Below are 16,917 nucleotides of genomic sequence, written 5' to 3'. Positions count from 1 at the left end.
TAAGACATCACTTAACTTTGACTTTGTAAACCTTGGGAGATAATTAATCTTATGACAAAAATTAAACAAGTATGCAATTATAAATATGAACTTTTGTGCATTTACCTCCCCCAACCCATACTCTCATTCTACATTTTTTTAAAAACACTAATGATTTATAGCATCATAGCAAGTTAAACGTGAGAACAGTTGGTTAAAATCATTTGAATTTAGCATAAGAAAAATATCAACTGTAAATGTAAATTGTAACTTAGAGTATATGTAAAAATATGAGTACCACTAGTTGTAATATTAATTGCTGAAAATCTTACTGCTGTAGATCTTAAAGGTATATGTTTTTCATCATAATAAAAAAATTAAATTAAAAAGTCTATACAACTAAAATTTATAGTGATATTCTTGTAACAATTAGACCATTAGTTAAAATAATTGTGTTTTTTTTTTCATGGGAGAATAATTATATATATAGAAGAAAATGGATAACTCAATGGTAGATGTGGTGTATATTTTGCTTTTGTGATACTTGTGGACAGACAAGATCCAGGGAAAGAATACAGTGGAAGAGTGTCTTAGAATTATGACTGAATGCAAAATATTTAAAGCCTTTTTTTTTTTTTTTTTTTTTTTTTAGAGGTGATGAGTTTTACTGACATCCAACACCCACAATTACACATGGCTCTTCAGACAACTTGATCTTTGGGACTAGACTTTGTACAGAGTCAAGCAACACATAGAAGCGCACAAGTGACACTGGCAAGCCTCTTGCTTCTAGCAAGGGAGCAAGATATCTACAACTCATGATCAAAGTACCGTTTTATTCTTCTTAAACAGAAAGCTTAATTTGCTCTGGCCTTCAGAAGGGCTCTAATCAAGGCCCGAATCTCTTTTCAAGGGATGTTCTCTTCATGTGGGCCCAACCTCACCAGAGCAGCCTTTCGGTCTTGCAATAGTCTAATCCATGATGTAGACAACTAGACTGTGCAGGCAGGGAACACACATGACAGAGGGCCGCTTTGGTGGTGCTGGTTTCAGTGGTACCTCTTTACTGGATTTTGGTGACTGCTTCATGGATGGAGGTGGCCACATAATCTAGGTTTTTGGTGGTTAAGCCACACATGTTGATCCGACCACTTGGCAGCAGATAGATGTGCTTTTCACTGACCAGATAGTCAACCTGCCTGGTGTTCAACCCCGTGAAGCTGAACATTCCAATTTGCTCAGTGATGTGGTTCCAGGTTCCAGGGGTCTTGAGGGCCTCTAATCGTGCCCTGAGTTCAGATCTCATGGTCAGAATCCGGTCAGCCATTGTCTTCACATTACCTGTCCATTCCTTAAAGAGCTCAGGGTTAGAGAGGGTAGTGGCCACGATCCGAGCTCCCTGAGCAGGGGGATTGGACCAAGTGATTCGCACAATCTTCTCCATCTGGGAAGGGACCCGCTGCATGCTATCAGGTTCTTTGGCAACCACGGTCAGATTCCCCACACGCTCATTGTAGAGCCCAAAGTTTTTGGAGAAGGACTGGGCACAGAAGAGCTCGAATCCTTCAGACACAAAATAGCGAATGGCCCAGGCATCTTTCTCTAGGTTTCCAGATGCGAAGCCCTGATAGGCTGAGTCAAAGAAGGGAAACAGAAACCGGCGCTTCATGACGGAGGCGATCTCCTTCCACTGATCTGGAGTTGGGTCAGTTCCAGTTGGGTTGTGTGCACAAGCATGGAGGACGAAGATGGAGAACTCAGGAGCATTCTCCAGATCATTCAGGAAACCCTGGAGGTCAAGTCCTCTCTTCGCTGCATCCCAATAGTGATAGGACCGAATGTCTTTAAACCCAGCGGCAGTAAACACAGCATTATGATTCTCCCAGGTTGGTGAGGATACATAGATAGGCGTGTCCTTGTTGTTTGTTCCATTGTACCATCGCGCTAAGAACTCAGCTCCGATTCGAAGTGCACCTGTTCCCCCCAAAGACTGCAAACCTCCTACCCGCTTCTCCCGGATTGCTGGGCTGTCATCCCCGAGGGCAAGGCAGGAAGCATGGGTCCGGAACTACGATAGGCCCAAGATCGGCAGATACTCGTGGTTTAGGTTACTGTCGTTAGCAATCTTCTGCTCCACCTTCCTCACTACAGGCAAAACGCAAGGCTGGGAGTCATCCGTGCGATAAGCTCCCACTCCCAGGTTGACCTTGCGGGGATCCGGATCCTCCCCGGAAGTCGGCAGTGAGCTTAAAGACAAGGACCGGCGGGCCTGCGGACTTCGGCAAACATTGACGGAGGCGCCATAGCGAGAGACCTGGAGTCCGTGAGGCTGGAGCCGCTCGGTCGGGTTCAGTCGCACCGGCTGGAGGAGACTCTAAAGCCATTTTAAACATTTAATACACAACACATGATTATGTATCCATTTATTGCACATTTACTTATTAAGTTAATGTTGGTTGTTTAGTTAATAAAATGTTCTTTTTATATTCACCCCATTTGCTTGTTGCCCATTTAGAAGATATATATAAACTTTCTGTGAACATATTTCCAAATATTCTTTAAAAAGTCTGTATATTATGTTTTATAAAGTAATTCTTAAAGCTGTTTTTCTCTCCTTAAATACACACTCAATTACTCAAAAAGACTCAACTATAACAGCAACAAATACCTCAACTTAGTTTTAAGCCTTTCCCACAACATTTCTAGAACATTAAAAAAAAACACGTTAAAATACACATCAGAATTTAAAGTATTTGGTATTTCATACATGATTCTTTTTTATAAGTACATTTTATTGCTGCTTCTTAATAAATGGTGACATAATAGTGTTTGCCTCTACTTCATAGATCAAAAAACATTGTTATCTAGAAATTAAAACTAACCTTGTATTTTTTTTTTTTTCAGGTGATCAGCACAGTGGAGGAAGGGAGACTGTACTGCTAGAACAACACATAGCAAGGGCCTTAGTCACATCAGAAAAAATGAAACCATCCTTATCCAAATGAGAAAGTGATTAAAGAGATTTTGCAAAGGGAAGGTGAACTGGTTACAGGATTCCAGAGCAGAAAGAATAGGAAAGTTACAGGATACAGGAAAGTTAAAACAAGGCCAAACAGTGTGGGCAGTTTGCAGCCAGCTTGTAACTAACAAGCCGTTATGTTCCGTAGCCAAGGACACTTGTGAGCAAATGGTTACAAGCCTCCCTAATGAGAGAAGTAGAAAGGGCGGGGGGAAAGGGGAAAGGAAAAAAGGACAATTTTACTCCCTAGGCAGAGACGCCAGCAGTCTCAAGGCTTGGCAGGATAAAGTTGCCAGGTGTGTCTCATGAATTCTGGGAAGGCAACGAAAAGTAAAAAAATAGAGAGAGAGAGAGAGAGAGAGAGAGAGAGAGAGAGAGAGAGAGAGAGAGAGAGAGAGAAAAGACCTTGAGAATTAATCTGCACCAAAATATTCCGCAAAGGAATTTTAAAACCTATAGACAGGCCCTAGCCAGTTTGGCTCACTGGATAGAGCGTCGGCCTGGGGACTGAAGGGTCCCAGGTTCGATTCTGGTCAAGGGCATGTACCTTGGTTGCGGGCACATCCCCAGTGGGGGGTGTGCAGGAGGCAGCTGTTGATGCTTCTCTCTCATCAATGTTTCTGTCTATCCCTCCTCCTTCCTCTCTAAAAAATCAATAAAAATATATTCAAAACAAAACAAAACAAAAAAAACCTATAGACAGGAGGGTATATAATACCTCAGACCCCCACCCAACTTGCTCTTCAGATTAGCTGAGAGCCCATCTGTGCTTCATAAGCCAGATGTATAGGTGTGCTTGCTTTGCTTTTTCAATAAAGGTGCATGCTTTAGGTGCTTCAATAAATTGGCTTTTCACAATGCAGTCAAGGTCTCTTGTATAAATTCATTTATGTGAGAAGACAAGGATTGAGGGTGGGAACAGCCCTCTTCCACTGACTCAGGGGGCTGTCCAGTAACACCTCTCTGGTGTTGGTGAGAGATGCCTGTAATAAACCTAGGAGAGTGAATGGCCCTGGGGGAAAACAATCCATCTATTGTTGGGAATTTTAGTAAGCAAGGTAAATATCAATTAAGTTCTCCCAATAAAACTTTGGTGGGTAGAAATATTTAAGGCCGGAATTTTTATCCACTCATTGTTTTTATTGCCTGGTCTAGTGGGCTGGGGCAAATGGCTCACTAAATCAGAATAAAGCAGAACAAAGAACTTGTGAGCTAGAAAGTGCCAGTGTTACAGAGCTCAAGGGGTTCGCCGCGCGGGGTGCTCTCCTCAAGAAAGAGACATAGCTGTCACAAGGCAGTTTTATTTACTTGCAGCAAGTAAAAGAGGGAATTCATATCCAAAGCTCTGTCTCCTGGAAGAGAGGTTGAACCAATGCTAATATACAAGCTTGTATATACTATTTGGTCAATTACAGGTTGATTTTTTCTTTGCAGTTGGCTACACTTACCCCTTACACTTACACTTGAGTTCCTGTCAAGCTCATCCTGTTTACAGCTGCCATCTGTAAAACACTATGCTACGTTTTAACATTGAGCAAGAATAACGTTTAGTAATAACAACCGCCCAGACCTTGAGACCCTTGTCCTTAGTAGCTAACATCAGTGCTAATTCTGACCAATGGTTTTTAAATTAGAAACTAGAGACTTCCTTCTTCAAGGAAAATCTTACTCCTAAAACCCAAAATACAAAACATATTGAAACAAAAATAATAACAAGAAACAGATGCTTTGTTGATGCTGGGATACAACAATTGAAAGCCGAGGGACAAATACTTGAAAACCCCGGGGAAACCTAACCCTTCCAGGGCCCAGTTTACAAAACGCTCACGTGGTCCAATCCTCTCATTTCATGCTGGGAACACCAGTGAGTTTTTCTGACATTATCCATAGTTGTACAGCTAGTGACTGATGAGAGAGCATTCCTGTACTTCCCACGGTTTTCCAGTGTTCATCTTACTCCATACTATCTCTTCAGAAAAACATTTAACAGATGTGCAGACAGCCTTTAGTACAGTTATTTGCCTTCCCAAACCCAATTTCAACTTATGGCAAGAAAACAAATCAAGTAGACATGTTTTTCTTACTTTTTGTAGGAAGAAAACATTGCCCATGTAATGTATTTAATTGAGAGGATGCATAGTAACACAATGAAAGTAACAGGGTGATATTTTAATATAGACTTTTTCTTGTGCCCTTTACCATCATTAACCTGAAGTTTATGTCTGTAGTACAGTTGATTAAAACATTGGGATAATCATAGGTTTGCTTTCTGTGTGGATTGAATAGTATAAGTCCCTCATTGGCCTCTAATTAAAGCAGCTAATTATCTTTCAAATGCTAAAGGCAAATTGGTATCCCAAATGTTGAAAGCCTACTAAAAACAGATGCTGAAGTTAAGGTGGCCACTATCATCTCTCTCTCTATATATATAAAAGCCTAAGCAACCATTTTACCGTTCAACCGTTTGACCAGTAGCTATGATGCGTACTGACCACCAAGGGGCATACGCTCAACAAACAGGCATGGAAACATGGAACAGACTGATGAATCTCAGGGAAGAGGGGAGGAGGAGGGAGGGAAAAGAGTAACCAAAGATCTTACTAGTATATGCATACTAGAGGCCTGGTGCATGGATTCGTGCACTGGTGGGACCCCTCAGCCTGGCCTGCAGGGATCAGGCTGAGTCTGTACACCAGGCCTCCAGTATCCCCTGAGGGGTCCCAGATTGTGAGAGGATATAGGCCAGGCCGAGGGACCCCACCAGTGCACGAATCCGTGCACACAGCCTCTAGTCTTTATATATAAAATACTAGAGGCCCGGTGCACGAAATTCATGCATGGGGGGGGGGGAATGTCCCTCAGCCCAGCCTGCACCCTCTCCAATCTGGGACCCCTTGAGGGATGTCTGACTGCTTGTTTAACGGGCATCCCTCTCACAATCCAGGACTGCTGGCTCCCAACTGCTTGCCTGCCTGCCTTCCTGATTGCCCCTAACTGCTTCTGCCTGCCAGCCTGATCACCCCCTAACCACTCCCCTGCCAGCCTGATTGATGCCTAACTGCTCCCCTGCCAGCCTGTTTGCCACTAACTGCCCTCCCCTGCAGGCCTGGTCACCTCTAACTGCCCTCCCCTGCAGGCCTGGTCCCTCCCAACTGCTCTCCCCTGTAGGCCTGGGTCCCTCCCAACTGCCTTTCCCTGCAGGCCTGGCCACCCCCAACTTTCCTCCTCTGCCGGCTTGGTCACCCCTAACTTCCCTCGCCTGCAGGCTTGATCACCCCCAACTGCCCTCCCTTGCAGGCCTGGTCCCTCCCAACTGCCCTCCCTTGCTGGCCATCTTGTGGTGGCCATCTTGTGTCCACATGGGGGCAGGATCTTTGACCACATGGGGGCAGCCATCTTGTGTGTTGGAGTGATGGTCAATCTGCATATTATTCTTTCATTAGATAGGATAGAGGCCTGGTGCAGGGGTGGGGGCCAGTTGGTTTGCCCTGAAGGGTGTCCCAGATCAGGGTGGGGGTTCCCTTGGGGTGTGGGGCGGCCTGGGCGAGGGGCCTGTGGTGGTTTGCAGGCCGGCCACACCCCCTGATGACCCAAGTGGAGGCCCTGGTATCTGGGGTTTATTTATCTTCTATAATTGAAACTTTGTAGCCTGGAGCAGAGCCAAGCCTTCTGCTTGCTCCGTGGCGGCAGCCATTTCTGTTGGGATTTATGTATCTTCTATAATTGAAACTTTGTAGCCTTAAGCAGAGGCCTGGGCTAGCCAGGGTGTGCGGAAAACTTGGCTTCCTCCATCGCCAGGGGCAACCCTAGCCTCCTGCTCTTTCCAGCTCCGTGGCCGCTGCCATTTCTGTTTGGGTTTATGTATCTTCTATCACTGAAACTTTGTAGCCTTGAGTGGAGGCCTAGGCCGGAAAGGGCAGGTGGAAAGCTTGGCTTCCTCCATCGCCAGGGAAACCCAAGCCTCCCTCCTGCTCTCTGTGGCTGTAGCCATCTTGGTTGGGTTTATTTGCATATTTGCTCCTGATTGGCTTGTGGGCGTGGCTTGTGGGCGTGGCTTGTGGGCGTGGCTTGAGGGCGTAGCGGAGTGATGGTTAATTTGCATATTACTCTTTTATTAGATAGGATTTATATAAACTATCCTTTTGCGAATATATTTTAATAAACATTTAATTTTAATGTCATGATTCTGTTTCAAATTTAATGCCTGTTTTTGTTTTTGTATTTTTCTTCCTTCCTTCCTTCCTTCCTTCCTTCCTTCCTTCCTTCCTTCCTTTCCTTCCTTTTTTTCCCTCTCTCTCTCTTTCATTGGTTAAAGTTGGGCATAGTTAATGCCAGATTATTGGTCCTGCTTGTTCTCAGAATTAGTACTTACAACTCTAATTACCTAAATATAGGACTGTTCAGGTCTAGAACCTGAATAATTTAAATGGTAGAAGCTTAGGAAACATCCATGGGCAAATGTTATTTAATGAATAGTGTTAACAATAGGCATCTATCTATATCTATCTATGTATCTATCTATCTATCTATCTATCTATCTATCTATCTATCTATATAAAAGCCTAATATGCAAAGTGTCCCCTCAGGAGTTCTACCAACCAGGAGTTTGATCACTCACTATGACATTCACTGACCACCAGGGGGCAGCGCAGAACGAAGGAAGGCCTGGCCGGCAGCTGGTAGCCGCTAGGGACCCTAACTGTGCACAAATTTCTCCTGCCTCTGAGGCAGCGTCCGACTGTGGCTTAGGCCCACTCCCCTCAAAGGCCTCTGGGCTCCACAGGCTCCTAGTCCGCTTGAGGGGGAACCTTTCAAAGAGATACCCACCCCGCCCAGCCTGGGGGCCGCCAGCCTGCGGAGGTGAGTCAGGTGTGGCCCATCTTCTTGATGAGTTTCCCCTCCTCACCCCGGAAGTGGTTCTCCAGGAAGCCACAGAGCTGAGGGTGCGCGCGGGTAGAACCAGGGCCTGTGGCTTCCATGGCGTCCTGAGTTCTGCCCACTCGTCCTGGGGAGGCTTCAGCACGTCCTGGAAGAGAATGCGGCCATTGCGCTGGTTTTGCAACTTTAAGAGCTCAGCGCCCTCGTGCTGCTTCTCCACCAACTCGCCCTCCAGAGCCACATCTTCACGGTGGAAATAGAAGCCCAGAGAGAGGTAGGTGTTGGGGCCGCAGATGTAGGCTGGCCAGGCGGTTGACCGCAGCCTCCACTGGGTGGAATAATTCTGACGAATTTGGGAACTCATGGTTGTTTAGCAATAAGGAGTTCAGGTAGAAAAATAAACAAACAAACAAAAACGGTGTGTTGGCTGGTCTCAGAGGTGGTCACTGGGTAAGATGTGGAGGCTGGAAGAAGGGGTGTCCCTGGTTCTGTTCAGTCCAAACACTGTTGACGCAAGAGACAGATCTGGGACCACTGAGGGCACCCAAGTCAGAGTATTTCTAATAGGTAAAAGGAAAGAAAGAAAAATGAATAGAGGAACAACAGGAAATAAAATAATACAAGAAGGAGAAAAAGCAAGAAATAAATGAAAGTGTTGGGGAAAGAATCAGATGGGTGTTTTAATTTCTTGTAATTTGGGACACTCTAACCCTTTCCCCAGTAGGTGGTGCTGGAGTATATGTATTTTAATCCAAAAAAGGCTGACTGGGTCCCTTTTCTCCACATACAAAAACAAAACCAAACAAAAAGAACCCACAACCAATCAAATACTGTGAGTTGAGCATTAAATTAAATGATATTTTCAGCCATATTATAAAAAAGAGACTGTTTGGAATGCGGTGCTGTTGTGAGGAAATGCTGGAATGCCAACATGCTTTACGATCCTCTCAGTACTTTCCCTCGGAGGAGGTTTACGTCCCTATTTGTAAGAGTTCCTTTCTGTGGCCACTTCATACGTGCAGAGAGTCCCAGTTCCACATAAAGAATGCAGCATCAAAGAAGCTGTATGAAGGCTCACTTCCCCAACATATTTCTCAGACTGACATGCAAAAATGGGAACAATAACATGTCAATGTAATATGCTTTTAGTGAAAAACACACAGACAGGCCCTGGCCCATGATCTCAGTTGGTGGAGCATTAGCCTGTGCGGGGAGAGGTTTCAGGTTCCATTCCAGGTCAGGGCACATGCCTGGGTTGCCGGCTCGATCCCCAGTAGGGGGCGACATTTCTCTTCTCAATGACCTTTCCCTCTCCCTCTCTCTCTCTAAAATCAATAAAAACATATTAAAAAACAAAAACAAAACACGAACAGTTAAAAAACAAACTTTTACATGTCTCAACTAATTAGCACAATTATACCTCCCCAAGAAACTGAAGTCCTGACAGAACTAACAGCCATTCCATTTCTGCCCAGTTTAGTCTCCAAGAAACACTGATTCATTAAAGTGTCATCTGTGTGTAATCCATGATGCTACAAAATAGACTTTCTAGTATGTTGAGAAATGATTGCAATTGCCAGTACAATAACTTTAATTATCAATGAATATTTGACTGGCATTTATAAAAAGTAAACATAACTCTCTACTGGTTTCTTATCAAAAGCAACATTCATCTCCCTATATTGTTCCTGGCAAGGTCTTTCCATCTCAGTCTCATCTGCCTCTGGAAGTCAAGAGATGATTTCATTTCTTGAATGTCATGAAGGCTACAGCTGGGTAAAGGGTTTAGAAAGATTGGCAGGGAACATAAGCATCTGCACGTGTAGCATAGCATAATTTTTAAATAAATGTGTGGGGACATTTGTAATTTGAATTTCCTTTCTTCTTCCAGTTTCAGATTTCAGGAATGAAACAACGTGATTGTACACTAATAAGATTATGAAGGTTAGGCCACTGTTGGAGGATTAGGGCACGCCTCAGTCACCCACAAATTGGCTGGTATGTTAGTGCTGGGCCTTTTCCTCCTTCATCAGGTATTTCTGGTTATGAGGGAAGGGTACCCCTGTAAAAGCTGTGAGACAGCATAATGGATTGAGATATTAATTTGTCTTTTGTCCTCAACGCACTTTTTCCCACTTCACTGTTGCACTGTCTTGCCTACTAGGCTTTTGCTATAGGACAGGAAAGATCATTGTTTTCCTGGTATTACTGGAAGGAATTATGCCTGGAAGGAGAAAAGGAGATAAGCACTTTGTGGGAAAGAGGAGGAGGGTGGGAAGGCATCCTCCAGGAAATTGGGAATGGGAAGGAAGATCTGGAAATTTCCCAGCAGAAACTTAAGGATCTCAGATTTCACTAACCCTTAGAAGCCAAGACAGGGCATCTCAGAGGTAACCAACCGAATGAGGAAAAGATCAACGGGCTTCCCAGAATGCCTTGTTTTTCATAAGACAGATGTGAGTGAGAGAGGACCCAAATAGATTCCGAATGAATTATCATGGATTGGACCTCAGAGAAACATTTACGTTTATTTTTAAAGTAAATATTCTTTCCGAGATTATGGAGTAAGATTTATATTTTAGTTCAAGTTTCGTTTCCCATTTTGAGATTTATTATTAATGTAACTAACTATCCCTCTCAACAAAGGAAAATAATGTTTCAAAGAAAATAAAAAATGCGAGGAGAGGAAATAAAAACAACTCTTTTTTTAATGTTCTTGCCTGGGGAAACATACTGACTAGACTGCAGCCTTGGGCAAACAACGGCCCGCGGGCCAGATCCGGCTGTTCTATCGGTTCTCTTGCTCTCCCCTCCGCTCCTTTACTTTGAATTTATATTAGTTCACACAAACACTCCATCCATGCTTTTGTTCCGGCCCTCCGGTCCAGTTTAAGAACCCATTGTGGCCCTCGAGTCAAAAAGTTTGCCCATCCCTGGACTCGAGGGTCAAATGAGAAAATAAAAATTCGAGTAAGTATCATTATTGTGTAACAAACCGATTCTTGTGAGCTGGGAATTGGAGAGGAGTAGAATCTGTGGGTTTTCTTCTTCTTGTTACCTGCATGTGTGCACTGCACCGAGTCAGGTTTGGGCTCTTATAATGTGAATCAAGAAACACCCTCATAGCTGAACGACGATGCCATGAAATAGAGAAGTTAGCATTTGCAACTTCCTGTGTCAGGGTAACAAGGAGGTGACGAATAAGAATGGAGATAAGAACCTACTCCTTTAGCTCCCCAAACCTGCCTTATTTCAGTTCCGTAGACAAAGAAGGTGTGTGTAGCTTGTGGTCGAAATTCTCAGTGGTTAACTTTTTCTTCTTTCATTCTGCCTCAACTAGAGCTAAGGCCAAACAGGCAATTACTTTCGCTATCTCCTTTTTAAAGGAAAGGCAGGTTTTTTCCCTTGAGGTTTGCCCCTTGAAGAACCCCAGCGTTATTCTACTGCGGTCCTCCCTCCCACCCTGTTCGGGTCTCAGACTTTGTTTCGTGCCCCAAGAGCGGTTGCAGTACCCACCTCTCTGGATTGCTTTCTCATCGTGTCAAGACTCTCCTCACTTCTCATGCTTGAAAAAGATGATTGTTAAATCGTGTTGACATTTTTTAATGTGCCTCACCAAAAAAAGATTTTTCTGAATACCAAATCGGCTATCTTGATCCTGCTTTCCATTAAACACACTTGAGTCAGCCTTTTGCCCACATCCCTACACCAAAACTAACATTCAAAGATAATTTTCAGAAAAAAAGTAAAATCTTGACTCTTATATAATATAAAATGAATACATGATAAAGAATGCATTTTATTCATATGAGATGTTAGACAACAAACTTCAACCGAGGCAATTTAAAGATCTAATTTACTGTACTAAGGCAGTGGTCGGCAAACTCATTAGTCAACAGAGCCAAATATCAACAGTACAACGATTGAAATTTCTTTTGAGAGCCAAATTTTTTAAACTTAAACTTCTTCTAACGCCACTTCTTCAAAATAGACTCGCCCAGGCCGTGGTATTTTGTGGAAGAGCCACACTCAAGGGGCCAAAGAGCCGCATGTGGCTCGCGAGCCACCGTTTGTCGACCACGGCACTAAGGGACTCATGAATCAGGCAGCTCCAATCCAGCAACCAGAAGGGTATTCCCAAGGTGTTAGTCCTTAAGGGCCATCTGTAAGCTTCCTGCCACATGAGAACAAAAGACCAGGAAAACTTGCTAGATACCAGGAATCAGACCATGTAAGGAATGGAAACTGTCCTGAAGACACCTGATTGCACACCTGCATTCCATCCTCATCCATCCTCATTCCATCCTCACTCCATCCACATTCCAAGCCCATGGACTCAGCCCCCAGATCCACTGAGGACAAGAGCTTCCCGCTAGTGACTGCAAATGAGGATGAAATTCCAGCTCCTGCGTGCTGCCATCACCCACCCAATGTCCGCTTGCCTCGATTCTATGCAAAAGATATCCCATCCCCCACCACCTCTCCTTAAACAAATGTAATGTTTCATCCACAGTCTGAGATGGCTATCAGCCTGCCCATGTACCACCATGTTAACCTTTCACAAGAGTTGTCCAAAACGTAAGGTTTTTATAGGAAGAAGGATGGGACAAGATAAAATATTATTTTCAGACCAAGACATCTTTTGAGGCGAAGGGAATAGCAAGACCTTTTTTTTTTTTTTTACTAATAAAATATTGTTTTATTGTTTGAAGTATTACAAATAGTAGTACATATGTCTCCTTTTTTTTCCCCAGTGACCTCCCCCCAGCCTCCTCTGCCCCCCAGTACATGCCTTTACCTGCCCCCCCCCCCCCGCACCAGTGTCTTGTATCCATTGGTTATACTAATATACATGCGTACAAGTCCTTCGGTTGATCTCTTACAGCGCCCCCCCCCCCCCCCCGCTCCAACCTCCCCTGCCCTCCCACTGTAGTTTGACAGTCTGTTCAATGCTTCTTTGCCTCTGTATCTATTTTTCCCCCGTTTCTTTCCTTTAAAAAATCTATGGCAAGACCTTTTATCGTGCAGATTGCCTCTTCTTTCTATGGTGAGGTGCCAGAATGGGTGATTAAAATTACATTTTGGGGATAGAAATAGCAATTAGCCTCAGGTATTAAATGGAGCTTTAGTATCATGGGCTTTAGCACCAGTGACACCATTTGGGTGTCTCTAGTTTTCTCTTAAACAGAGAGAACCAAGAATATATTATAACCGGTTCAAAGAAAAGCCAAAACACACATTTCTATGGAATAAAGGAATGTTGCAATAGAGAATTCTAATATCATAATTTTGTGACCAAACATATGGGACCTTCTTCAGTCTGGTCTCTGACCCTGCTCTAGAGATTAAACCGTTTTGCAGTTTAAACTCTTACCCTATCTACCTGAAGAACTACATTCTTTGTGTTGTCCGTTTCACTCCAAAACTTGTCTTACTAGTTTATTTTGCAGACTCCCAGGGAAACTGAGGAATTGGCCCCTGCCTGCAATCCCCCTTCCCTCCTGACCGTGTCTTATCACTTCAACTGTTGGCCACATCCAGTAGATGCCAAAATTTCTGTTCGGGTCTGAGTTCCAACCTCTCAAAATCAAAAAATGAATTTGCGGACAAATATGATAGGCGGAAGTAAAGTTTAGTGAGAGAAGCCAGTCCTGGCAAAGGTGCAGCTGGGGTTCCAGGAGCAGGCCAGTGTCCAGAGCTCCCATTTCCTATTGCAGTTAGATGGAGTTCAGCAGCCACGCTAATTAAAGCCCATTAGTCCATGTGTGCAGTCCCGCAGGCCATCAGCCACGGTAACCAGGAACCCAGTGCACCAGAGAGAGGGAGAGAGAAAAAAACAGCGTGCCTTAATAGCTCCTGATTGGTCCTTTCAAAGAATTCTGCCTTAGTAACATTCTTGAGATTGGTTATACATCTCACTACCTTGTGATTAGTTCTCAGCAAGCTGCCTGTCTTAGTAACATCCATACATTTTATTATTTTATTTAAAAAAAAATCTTTATTGCTGAAAGTATTACATATCCCCTCTTTTTACCCCATTGACCACACTGCAGCCCACCTCTGCCCCAGGCCTTCATTTTAAAGCTCCAGGCTCCAGTACGTGCCTTTCTTTCTTCCCCCTCCCTCCGCTCCCCCACCCAGCTGGGTCTAGTTCTAGGTCATTTTGTTAGTCTCTGTGGTTTTTCTCAGAACAGGTGTGGTCAGCAAGTGGTGTTCTGCCTGCATCTGCAGCGCTCCACTTCCCAGCCTCCATAATCCTGTCCCTCTCTACCTAGCCCTCTTCTATATCCTCATGGTGACTCTCCCTGCTGACCAGAAGTCAAACAAAACTACCCATTGTTCTCATCTCACAACCCCAGTTCCTGACCACCGAGTCAGCAGAACCCTCAAAATCCAGTTACTCCCACCAATGAATAATGAATAATGCAAGTTTATGGTCTTGTTTTCCCAGCAACTCCACCTCACAACTCTTGCCTTTAAACGCTTTCCATGTCCTTCCTACCCTAGAGTGAGTCTTCAGTTCATGCCAAAAAGGCTACTCATTCTCCAATTTGCAAATCATATTATAATAAAACTCTCTTTCATTTCTCAGAAAAGTCCTGTTGAACTTTCATTTTCAATGGAGACAAAACTGTTTTTTTCCATAACCCATTAAGTCACTAACAAACTAGACAGTAAATGTCAATTAAATGCTGCCAGGCAAGTCAGAATTTACTTATTAGTTACCTACATTTACGAAGAGTTGCAACATAGCTCAAATACAATGAACTAACTGTACTAAAATCTAATAACCCAGAAGGTCAGGAAATGCAGTTGTCTACTGAAACACATTTTTTTCTATACTAATCTCTTCAAGGTTATTTAATAACTTCTTAAAAATTTAATGTCATTTCTCAGTAATCATCTTGCTACCATTATTAAAAGTTTTGACATAACTAATGACTCACTACTTTAAAAAATTCTTTGCTGTCTCCTTTGCTGATTCATTTTTATTATTTTAATAAACTCTTCTCTATCTATACTCATTGCCTAGGTAATTTCACCTAGTTCCAAGGGTTTAAATAGCAACTACCTACTTAAAATTCCTAATATTACAACTTCAGTTCATTTTCTCCTTTGTACTTTTGACATACATTTTAAAAATTCACATCTACTGTCAATTTGCTGTTTTATAACTGTGTTATCCAAAATTGAACTTTGATTTCTTTCAATCTATCCCTTTTTATACACACACACACACACACACACACACACACACATTCACGCACACACATCTTCTTGCAGTTCTATTTACTCAACCCAAGTCTGTAGAGCAGTGATTTTCAACCTTTTCATCTCATGGCACACACAAACTAATTACTAAAATTCTTCAGGACACCAAAGAATACATTCTATATTTTTTGCTGATCTGACAAAAAAATATAGGTATAATTTTGATTCATTCACACTGGATGGTTATTGTTATGTTGGCTGTTGTCACTTTTTTATTTGACAGTCTACAGGAAAAGAGGTCAGTGCCCCTGACTAAATAGTCAGGTTTTGTACGTTTCACAGATTCTTGCTGCACACCAGTTAAAAATTGCTGCTATAGAGTCATCTTGAATCTCTCCCAGTGTCCTCTAGGCCCAGTCCTCACCCTTCTATACTGTGATTCATGACAATGAATGCTGACCTGTAGTAAATAAATCAAGGTTCTCCCTGTCCTTTGTCTTGCAGTTGGTCCCAGTTAATGGGGAACCTTTGCTGAAGATTGGAGGGAGGGAGGAGAAGGAAGTCAAAGTATTGTTCCCCTTGTCTATGTCCTTATGGGGTAGCTTTGGGCTGGGTGCTTTCCTTAAGGCTGGTCTTAATTTCACTGAACGCAGGTTTTTGTTTTTATATACTAAACTTTCAACTTCCAAATTTGAATACCTACATTTTCTCTTCATTCTTCGGGGCATGGTACTATTCTGCGGGGTTCCTTATACCTTGCCCATATCTTTCTAAATAATTCTTTTATTAAAAATACCTCTAATTATCTTAATTTAATGTACCATATCTTTTCTGATGGGACACTGACTGATACAAGCCATCTATTTCACATCCAGCTCTTTTCTTCTATTTTCAAAATATATCCGGAGTTTAAGCACTTCTCACTGGAAGTTCCCTGGTCCACCACCATTATCTCTCTTTTGGTTTTGCCCTACAATTCGAAAAACCAGAAAAGTGTGCTAGAGAAAATGTGTAATTGTCTGTTGAAACGCAATCGTTATTTTTTCCTACACTGATTTTGTCAGACATTAATGACATCTGCACTGAAAAATTCAACGTTATTGTGCAAGTGTGTAATAGCCCTTTATACTTGCCCTTCTACAGTCTGTTCTCATACACAAACACAGTATCTTTTAAAGCAAATATCATATCCCTCGTGATCAAGTTCCCTGACACCTTTCTTCTTTCTCTTCTGGATCCTCATTCTACTTCAGCCCTCCTGGCCTTCTTGCTGCTCCTTTAATACACTTAGCATATTCTTGCCTTAAGGTCTCTTGACTTGTCTGGAATCTGCTTCCCTTTGATATCTGTTTAGTCCCTTCTTCACTACAACTCTCTGCATGAGAGTCACCTTTTCAAGGGGGACTTCCTTTAATATTATACAAAAGAGCATCCTCAGCCCTCTCCACTGTTAGTTGCCACCCTCCTTACTCTACTGCTCTTTACTCTAATTCTTACCACCACCACTTGACATATATCTAAGTTCCATGAGAGCAAGATTTTGGCTATTTTTTCTGACATTGTGTCTGCTTTGTCTGGAAAGTGCCTGGACCATAGTCACAATTAATGAAGTAAAATGTATGAACAAATAAGGGAATTACCAAATGATACAGAAATTATGTTTTGAAACCCTGAGTGATAAGTCCTAATCCTATTTGAGTCTCAACCATTTTCCAGCAGAAAGCAAAGGCGTCCCCTAAATATAATCTCAAATATAGTCATTTATTTGAAAGCTGTGGATCGGTCTCAGTGCCATTTTAAAAGTGAAACACAAACAAAATATGAGTTGT

At 42.8% G+C, this 16,917-nt stretch overlaps 1 protein-coding gene and 1 pseudogene across 2 annotated transcripts in view; both read right to left on the bottom strand.

Moving 5' to 3' along the window:
- Window positions 1-629: 629 nt before the first annotated feature.
- Window positions 630-16,917, bottom strand: part of LOC308249332 (cytochrome P450 1A4-like) — a 39,816-nt gene continuing 23,528 nt past the window's right edge. The window contains exon 8 of the mRNA XM_080670609.1: window positions 630-2,353. The gene's annotated coding sequence lies outside the window, so the exon portion shown is untranslated. The remainder of the gene's footprint in view (window positions 2,354-16,917) is intronic.
- Window positions 1,043-2,283, bottom strand: LOC308249333 (aspartate aminotransferase, cytoplasmic-like; annotated as a pseudogene). Its single transcript has one exon. The product of its transcript is annotated as an aspartate aminotransferase, cytoplasmic-like (transcript).

The sequence above is a fragment of the Plecotus auritus genome, assembly GCF_963455305.1.
Source record: "Plecotus auritus genome assembly, chromosome: 5".
Lineage (NCBI taxonomy): Eukaryota > Metazoa > Chordata > Mammalia > Chiroptera > Vespertilionidae > Plecotus > Plecotus auritus.
The sequence above is the reverse complement of the archived record's forward strand: the minus strand, read 5'-3'. Positions and strand labels throughout refer to the sequence as shown.